Below are 9,890 nucleotides of genomic sequence, written 5' to 3'. Positions count from 1 at the left end.
ACCCTGGTCTCTTGGAACAGTCCCTCTTGAAATGGCCACAGTAGATGAAGCCAGCACCCACAAAAATCATTTCATAACTCTGGACTTCTCACAGTGGGAGACTTGAGTCACTTGGAGACAACCTAGTAGTGTCCAATGGATAGGAAGATTTCAGGGAGGACCAAGGGTAAGAAGCTGTCTCAAAAGTATATCGTGTGCCCTAGCCATTCCAGCTGAGGCTGCATTGGTCCAAGTCAAACAAGTAGATGAGTGCTTCGTGAACTTCTGACCCATAGGACCAGGAACAGATCTTCATATAAAGCCACAAAAGTTGGGAGAAGGTTGGTTATGCAGCACCATGTAACCATGCCTTTTGCATTAAACCAATCTAGGAGTAAAGGTCCAACAGAAAGAACACAAAAAAGGTCTTGATCACTGGCATAAGAAAGTGGCCTGAAAGATTGGCTATCTGGCAAGGGCATAATGACCCTGTTTTCCTAGTGAGGTAACTCCAGTTCTAGTGAGAAAGGAAACCAAGGGGGTCTGGATGTTTTTATTGGGCAAATTAAAAGGAATGAGAAGGAAGAAAAATGTATACTGAGTACTATTCCAGGTGTGGTTGCCTGTATTCCCCTATTGAACCTGCATGAGGAGCCTCTTAGAATGGTTACATACTATTTACTTTATTGATTAGGAAGCAGCAGTAGGTAGAGATGAATAGCCTGCCTAGGTAGCAAAGCTGGAATGATTATGCTTGTTCTTACAGAGACTGAGAAGCAGCCTTCACCAGCTGCCAGGGGGTATTACTTTCAGCTCTCCTTCAAGGTCGATTTGGCCAATAGAGTTAGTAATCGAGCTAGCAGTCTGTGGGCAAGCCAGCGCTGTTTCCAAGAAATTACTAAAAGAACTTAAATTCCAGCCCAAGTCCTTATAATGTCTTATTTAAACCCCCTTTGCCCATTTTGAAGAAATCCCTTTGCACATGTAATTACTGAGTACCCTCTATATTAAGTCTTCAAAGATGAAAAATAACAATCTTGTTTTGTTTTTGTCAAGGTCTCCCTATGTGAATAATAAAACATCATGACATAAAATTTTGTTTCTATGTCAGCTTCTAAAATCGATTCCAAATATCTAAGCATAAGACTCAGTATTCCCTGTGCCTCTGTCTGAGCCTTTTCCTCTGCTTCTACTTCTGCCTGTGCCTCTGCCTGTGCCTCTGCCTCAGCCTCTGCCTCCTGAAAGCTCATAGAGGTCAAAGTCCAATTCAGAGAAAGTCTTAGAAGAGGGATTTTGCTTTCAAGGGCTGTCAGGAATTAGCTGTTGTGAGGGACAGATGTTGCCCAGCTATGGGAGTGTCTCCACAAATGGGTTCTCCCACCATTTCTGACACCCCCATGCTAAACCCGCAGAAGGTTTGGCTTGTGTTTTTTTTTCCATTTGGACTGGCATCAGAGCACCTGATACCTCATAGATACAGGATGCTCACAGGGTACATATATTTCCTGTGGCTTTGAAAATAAGGCTCAAAAGAAAACACTTCAAATGTTGCCAGGAAGTTTTATTCTTCATTTTATGTTTCTCGACAAACCACGCTTCACACTGCACTCAACTAGTTCATAAGTCTAGCGAAAATCTTCCGTGTTCTATGGCTTGGCTGGAGCTTCTTATTTACCCCCTCCCCCAAGTGTTTTCATCACCAAACACAAAGCATCAATTTCCATCCCTCTTTGGGAAAGGATACTCTTTGCTTCTGGTTTCAATCTCACAGAGCCCGGCTATAAAGAACTAAGTAGGACAAAAACATAACCTCCCTTGCACCAGCTCCTTTCCCGTCTTCCCTTCTCCCCCGTCCTCCTCCTGTTGTTCTCATGTGCTTATCCTTATCTTTCTGTCTCCTTCCTCTCTTTGTCTTCCCTTCACTTTCTCCATCTCTGAAAGTGGACTATCTGCCACCAGAGCCGTGCTTGCTTCTTGCTTCACCTTTGAAAGCATATTAAACTGTAATGTTAATATTAAAAAGTAATGAGAAATTTTTCTGTCCATGTGAGCTTCTGAATTCTAAGTCTTATTGAAATTCCCCCCCAACATACACTTCCACATCCATATGTACTGCACATGGGCACATGCTCACACACATGCATGTTGACGATATCATGTCCTTTGGAAATGTTTCCATTTGTTTTCTTTATCCTCTTTATCTGTTTATTCTGATCTGTGCCCGTTTCAGGCTTCAGCTCCTGCAGATCAGTCTCCCCAGGCTTCTAGCTCACAGGGCCTTCTCTTTCGTTGGAGCTCTTCCAGCATTTATTTTTCCAGCATTGGCACAAAATGAGTCATTGTCTAGAATTGTTCTACCGTCATACTATCATCCCTAAGAAGCCAAGAGTGTTCTCCAGAACTAAAATGCCTCCTCTGTTGCACAGCATCCCAGTCCTCTCTCCAAGAATCCTGAGTGGCTCCTTGTAGCCAAAGGGGGCATGTCTCAACCTCATCCAGTGAAGCACTCACCAACCAAATAGAATTCACAGAAGAGAACCAAATAAGAGTCATAGAATCCTCGATGATCCTAGGGTGTTGGGCAACTACTCCCACTCAGAAAATGTCCTTAATATCTCATAGTTTTTGTTGTAGTTTATAAGGCTGATTTGATCCATAGGGATGCTGTCAACTGCATAAGACATGCTAAGACTTGAGGTAGCTATTACTTTCTGCACAAGGGCAGGGGTGGGAGGGGAAGCATGTCCTATGGCCCTTTGTTGGTGCTAGGCATGGATAGATTAACGCCCTCATTATTACTGTTCTATGATGCCCTCTTACCTTCACAACAAAAACCAAAATGTCTACAAGAGCACGAAGTGACTTTAGTGAACTAGATACTGCTCATGGCTCCAGAATCTGCTCGCATCATCTCCCGCTGTGTGCCCATGCACGGTCTACTCTATCCATAGGGCATGGTATGTGATAGTCCACACAGGCCACAGTACCCCGCTTCCGTACAGACTGCTCTTTCTCGCTTTCATACCACCCCATCCCAGGTTTCACACACACCCCTTAGCTGGGTTTTGTGTCCTCAACCACGCTCTGATCATCACTGTGGGTGTGTCTCCACCTTCTATTACAATAACTTCTTCTATTATTTTACTCATTTAACAGTAAAAACAGAGAAGATTTTCTGGAGCTTCTCATTCAGGAAGGAACAGGTAGAGCACAACTGATTTATTACTGCAATAATGACTTGTTGGGTTTTTTTTTTTTTTCTACAAAGAATGACATAGGAAAAAAACAGCACAAATGAAAAATATCACATTTTCATAGAATGGGATTTTTTTTCCCCTGAAAATGGGAAGTAGGTAATCATTTACCAATTTTGATTTTTATCACTTTTTTTTTTTTTTAAAGAACACTTGGCTGGAAACAGGGCCATGTGAGGAGTCTAGTGTTTGGCCCTGTAAGTTGGGAAGGCAAATCAAACTTCTTTGTGCTAGCCTTAACCCTCCCTCCCCCAGGGAAGAGTGAATCTTTCCATTCTCCTCACACAGCCTGGACCCTGGCATCCATTCACCCCCTTTTTTTCTCAGTTCTCCCCACATTAGGACCCAGAGAGGAAGAATACAACTCCGGAAACCTGAAACAGCTTTCCAATAAGTTAAACAGCTGAGTCATCCACATCAACATTAAAAGCAGGGTAAGAGGCTCCCAAGGGCTCCATAAACTACCCTAGGAGCTACAGTTTCTGAGGGGAGATCAAGTCAGAGAGCTATTGTCAATATCACCTGAAGGAGTTGCGCATGCTGATATGAAAAGAGCTTCCGTCCTGCTTTCTGATTTTCACTAAGTCCCCTTTAAGCGCCACTGCCAGTAAGATGACCCTTTAGTGCCTTGAGCCTTAGAGAATGGCACATTCATGAAGAGTCGCCTGCACCCTGAAGGTGGAAAAGACTGGCATTTCTTTAGTATCTACCCAGCCTAGGCACACACTTGGCACACACCAACACCTGAAGAGTGAATCTTCCCAAAGGCATGTGGAGTAGGTGGTCATGTGATGCCAGACAGCAGGTGTCACACAGGGAAGCAAACTGCTTTAAAAGGAATGAAAACCTGGTGCACTTTGACTTCATCAACCTAGATCAGACTTCATGAGTCTAATGCCAGGTGGTTTCTTCCCAGTGTGATTTTGGGGGCTTGGGGAGGGGCGTTCATGGTGTAATAGAATCCCTGTTGCATCAGGAGTGTAATTACATCAAAACCCAACTCAGGCTACATGTCATTTCTTCTAAGAAGATGAGTTCTAGCCCTCTACTAGCTTTAGGGCCTGAGGGACTATCCTGGTCTCAGGTATACATGTAGTATAGAATTTTGGGGGGCTAATAGCCACCTCTGGTTCTGGAGTGGGAGCTTGAGGGAGCTTCAGGCTTATAAGGGTCATTTAGATTACTAGCCACCTCTGGTCCTAGTTATAGAAGCGTGATATGACCTAGTTCAACAGACAACACAGATCATTACAATTCTCAGGTTTTCCCTTTCCCCATTAGAAACACAATCCCATGGGCTTAACATTCCTGGTTTCATTGGGGATCTGTGGGCAAAAGGACCTTCATGGTAGGCTCCCAACCATCTTGTACAATTCAAGAATCTCTGGAAGTGCCCAGTTGAGTGACTTTCCTGGGTAATCAAGCAGAGAAGTCAGCCTTTCACTTATGTCTTGTCTTCTTCATTCAAAGCACATGTTCTTGCTACATGGCGAGGAGCTGGGTTGCTATAGCATTCTTCTGTTTGGTGTGATTAATGTCAATCGTCACAGAGCTCATTATTATATACTCACTACTGTCATAAAAGTTTGGTATTAAAGACATGAATTTCTAAAACTCTCTAAGTCTCAGAAGCATTTCTACCAACTTTCCCTGACCTGAAGATCTCCATAATTCTATCATTGCTGGGTTTCTAAGGGTAAATTGCAGCACGCCCTGTGCTTCTAGATTTCATTATAACTAGAGCTCTGCCTGGGTATCTACTATGTTTTCTGAAGGGCAGAAATGCAACCAAATTACTTTTTGAAATTGAATGAATCTAAAATTGAGCATAATTGTTACCCCAGTACAAAGTATGTCTTTTATATTAACATCCCCATGTAGCTAATGGCTTTCTTTTATATTTTAAGGCCAGCTAATTTGAGAATTAAAAACAATACAGCTTTGCCTAAGTCAATTTTCTGTATATTCAGCATTTGGTTTGGGCTGTAGTTCATACTGCCAATTCTGTGTATTTTTTAAAAAGTCTTTCTTTGTCATGGGCCTGAGTTTGTTCATAGGCACAGCGGGCCTAGCAAAGCCAACATGCCACTTGCCAGATGTTGGGTTTGTCACAAAACCTATGTGATTCCACAGAGACCCTTTGAGAAATTGCATCTTGACCAGGAACTGAAGTTGATCAGAGAATATGGGCTCCAGAACAAACATTAGGTATGGAGGGTCAAACTTACCCTGGCCAAGATCCACAAGGCTGCCTGGAAGCTGCTGATGCTGGACAAAATGACCCACGGTGTCTTTTTGAAGGCAATGTTCTACTAAGGTCACTTGCTCATATTGGGGCGCTGAATGAGGGCAAGATGAAACTGGATTACACTCTGGGCCTAAATATTGAGGATTTCATTGAGAGGCGGCTGTAATCCCAGATCTTTAAACTGGGCCTGGCCAAATCTGCCCCCGATGCTCATGTGCTTCTCTGCCAGTGTCACACCAGAGTCCACAAGCAGGGGTGAACATCACACCCTTCATTGTCCGTCAGAACTCTCAGAAGCGCATTGACTTCTCGCTCCATTCCCCTTATGGTGGTGGCCGCTCAGGTCAAGTGGAGAAGAAGAATGCCAAGGCCAGGGTGGTGCTGGACCTGGTGATGATGAGGAAGAGGGTTAAATTGATACTTTCCTGCACTGGAGGACTGACTAGTTTCCTAGTTGACTAATAAAACAGAATTGATACTTGGAAAAATGTCAGTTAAACAAATGTATTTATCACATAGGTGTTTCTTGAAAACCCATCCTTGAATCCAGAGCATTCTTGGAGATATGGGGTACTTCATGGTATGTTTGTAAGCACAGGTTATGCAACTGATAAAAATGATATTAGTGCTTGGAAGGCTTATCCTGGTTCACCTTGATCAGTCTACATAAAACTCTCCTAATTGATTCTAATGCCCACCTCATGAATTATGAGCCTAGTGTATTGTCTATTGGTTACTTTTCTATTGCTGTGATAAAATATCTTAATAAAAGCCACTTAAAGAAATGGGGAGCTGTTTTAGTTTATGATTCCAGAGAGACAGATTACCTAGTTGTGGGGAAAGGAGTCGCGGAAGACGCAGGAAGCAGAAAGATCACATTTCATCCATACACAAGAGGGGGGCGGCATAGGGTGACAGAGACAGAGCAGGAAGTTGGACAAGGCTAGATACCCTCAAAGCCACCCTCTAGTGATTTACTTCCTCCAGCAAGGCTTGTACCTTCTAAAGTTTCATGGTTTCCCCCAACAGCACCACCAGCTATGGACAAAGCACTAAAATACAAGCATTTTAATAATTTACTAATTTATTCATATTACATCTCAATTGTTATCCCATCCCTTGTATCCTCCCATTCCTCCCTCCCTCCCACTTTCCCCTTACTCCCCTCCCCTATGACTGTGACTGAAAGAAACAAATAGAGGCAGGTAACCATAGTCAAGATACATTACATGAGAACAAAATGTATTTTCAATAAAAGGAAAAAATAAAATGTAAAAAAAAAAAAGATGTACTATCTGCAAGGTAAGATTGTAACATCATGGAGCAGAGTTTTTCTATATACAGTGACACTCTTACGTCAACACATGTTCAGGAAATTCTAAGAAATCTTTGTACTCAATGAGAAGTTTATTAAAACAACCTCTGATTGTAAAAAAAAAAAAACAAAAAACAAAAAAAAAAACCATGTATTTAAGGGGGGAAGGGCTTTCCTCATTGAGACAGCCACAGGTGGTATCTGCAAAGCCCTCATCAGTATAAGCTGGCCTCCAAAAAGGAGGTGGGATCAAGCTGGGAATCAAGTTCCTGGTTTCATACGGTACTGCAGGGGAGGAGGTAGGCATGACGAGCTAGACAGAGGCAACAGAAAGAACATGTCATCGAGACATTAAGGGAAGGCGAGAGTGAGATTCTAATCAAGAAAAAGATGAGTGGGGGTTGGCTTAATCCCCAAAATGGAGTATGGTATACATTACTCCGTACCAATGTGAAAATTAAGGGCGTGGGACAAGGGTAGAAGCAGAGGAACAGAAACGCCAAACAGAACACCAGCCGAAAAGCCAAGGAAGGCTGGAGTTACTAGAGGAAAGACTGTTGTTAACAGTTCAGTGCAAGTCAACATAGCACAGATATGGGGAGTTACTGATACTGGCTCTCAATTCAACAAAATGTATACATACATACATATATACATACATACATATATGCATATGCATGTATCATACGATACGTATATGTCCTCATTTACAAAAAAAAAAAAAAACCTTATGAAGCTTTCAATGCTTCAGTTACTACTCAAAATGCTCTACAAATATTTGAGTGCTTGAAACCTGTAATAGATCCCTGAGGCATTTAATAGTAATCCTATTTTATTAATTTCAAAATGGAAACAGATACATTAAAAATTTCTTCAAACACAGCATGAGGAAAGTCGTGCCAGTTAGTTCTTTTCTTACTTCTCTGCCCCATTCTTGCTTTTGAGCATCAAGGACAAGTTTGGTAATTAATGAGGAGCCTTGTTGAATGCTGTATATAAAAGAACATATCTCTATCAGGTCAGTATGATATTGAGATTGTGATCTAGCAACAGGGAACAGGCAGGGGCATGGTTTGGGTTTTTTCCTTACAGGTATGAACCATCTCAGAGGAAGACATGACCATCATGCTGTGAGCACTTCTCCATTCTGTCATGGTCACGTTAGAAGCAGTAGCCTCAGTACATTGGAAACTCTTGGAGTGATATTCAAAAACAGAAACCAATTTAGATGAAATACAAAAAAGGTCCAGATGGCTTTGCTGTGCTCACCATTGTAAATGAGGATGGCTGTCCACAGCAGCCAGAGTGCATCTGTTCGCTATTTTATTCAATTATATAATTAGAGTAATGTTCTCTCTTCAATTGTCACTGTTTTAATAAAACATAAAATCAAAGTGAAGTTGCTCTTGGATATTTTTGAGTAAGTAGAGTTTAGAAGTGCATAAAAGAAAAACCACACTCACAAACACTTATCCATGTATCCCCTGCTATGAACTTATTCCCAGCAAACGAGCTTTTCTGTAAGAGAGAAATCTGCAGTCAGTCTGATCTCTGACCTTATCCTCTCTATGGGACCTACCACGAGATGCTGAGAAAGTTGGCTATATCATGCATGAATAGTCACTCTACTGCACTATTTTTCCTTTACCTCGAAGAAAGCCATTCCTCGTGCTACACAAGAGCTGTCCACTTCTTGACAAAACAGGACACAAATCAACAAGGCTTGGGATGCAAATGCCCTGGTACTATGACAGATGATATCTAGAAAAACAGTGCAGCTATTTGGAATTAACAAACTTCAAAATCTGTACTGCACCTTTATATTTTAAAAATTAAAATTCAAACTTTAAAAATTAAAAGTTGAGAAGGGGTTTAAAGTTTACCTCCTGTATTGTCCTTGGCTGGTGCCTTAGTTTAAGCGGGACCCCTGGGCCCAAATCTGCCTATCATATTGTTCAACTTGTAGATTTCTAGGACCATCTGTATCCTTTTATTTTGCTATTCTCCCATGCGTCTCTCATTTAGAGTCCCAATAGGATGCCTTCCCCTCTGTCCCAGTTTCCTGGTAAGTGAAGGCTTTCGTGGGATATGCCCCTTGGGCTAGTATGCAGATATAAGTGAGTATATACCATTTGATTCTTTCTGCTTCTGGGTTAACTCACTCATTATGATCATTTCTAGCTCAATCCATTTATCCACAAATTTCGGGAATTCCTTGTTTTTAATAGCTGAGTAGTATTCCATAGTGTATATGTACCACAGTTTCTTTAAACCCCTTCCCAAATCTAGCCAATGGTCAGAATATTCTCCACAGTTGAGTGGAGAGTGTGATACGACTTTCTCACGTACTCTGGTGCCTCACATTTGACCATGTCCCCTGGAGGGGGAGACCTGGTGGCACTCAGAGGAAGGACAGCAAGTAGCCAAGAAGAGACTTGATACCCTATGAGAATATACAGGGGGACATAATCCCCCTCAGGAACAGTCATAGGGGAGGGGAATAATGGGAAAATGGGGGGGGGAGGAATGGGAGGATACAAGGGATGGGATAAACATTGAGATGTAACAAGAATAAATTAATAAAAAAAATTAAAAGTTGATTGTTTATCAGATAAAGCTGATATGGTAGGAAGAGGCTTCTAAATGTGCTTTATACATAAATAAATTTAGCACATCTACCCTGACTGTGGATTGTTTTCACGTCCTGTTTACCTACAGAGTAATGGCACCAAAAGCGATTCTAAAGACCGGTTCACTCATTAAAGCCTACTGGGCTGGATGGCAGTGTTGCAAGCCTATAATCCCAGCACTTGGGAGGTGGAGGCAGGCAGATATCTGAGTTGGATGCCAGGATTCCAGGACAACCAAGGCTACACAGAGAAACCCTGTCTGGAAAAAAACAATCAAAAAACCACTGGGTATGTCTTAAACGACCCTTTAAACAGATCAGCTCATGGATTTCTCGTTTGATCCTTTAATGCCACCCCACACAGTGGAACCTACATTTTGAGAAAGAAACTGAATATCATTACTCTTGAAGGAGCCAAGAGATCCTACTGTGCCGAGAACTATTTGCTTCCTGCCAAATGAGGCA

The 9,890-nt window shown here is 42.0% G+C and overlaps 1 pseudogene; it reads left to right on the top strand.

The window, feature by feature from the left end:
• The first annotated feature begins 5,315 nt into the window (after positions 1 to 5,315).
• LOC127190641 (40S ribosomal protein S9-like) lies at positions 5,316 to 5,894 on the top strand (annotated as a pseudogene).
• Positions 5,895 to 9,890: the final 3,996 nt, after the last annotated feature.

The sequence above is a fragment of the Acomys russatus genome, chromosome 1, assembly GCF_903995435.1.
Source record: "Acomys russatus chromosome 1, mAcoRus1.1, whole genome shotgun sequence".
Taxonomy (NCBI): domain Eukaryota; kingdom Metazoa; phylum Chordata; class Mammalia; order Rodentia; family Muridae; genus Acomys; species Acomys russatus.
This window is presented reverse-complemented; position numbering and strand designations above follow the sequence as displayed.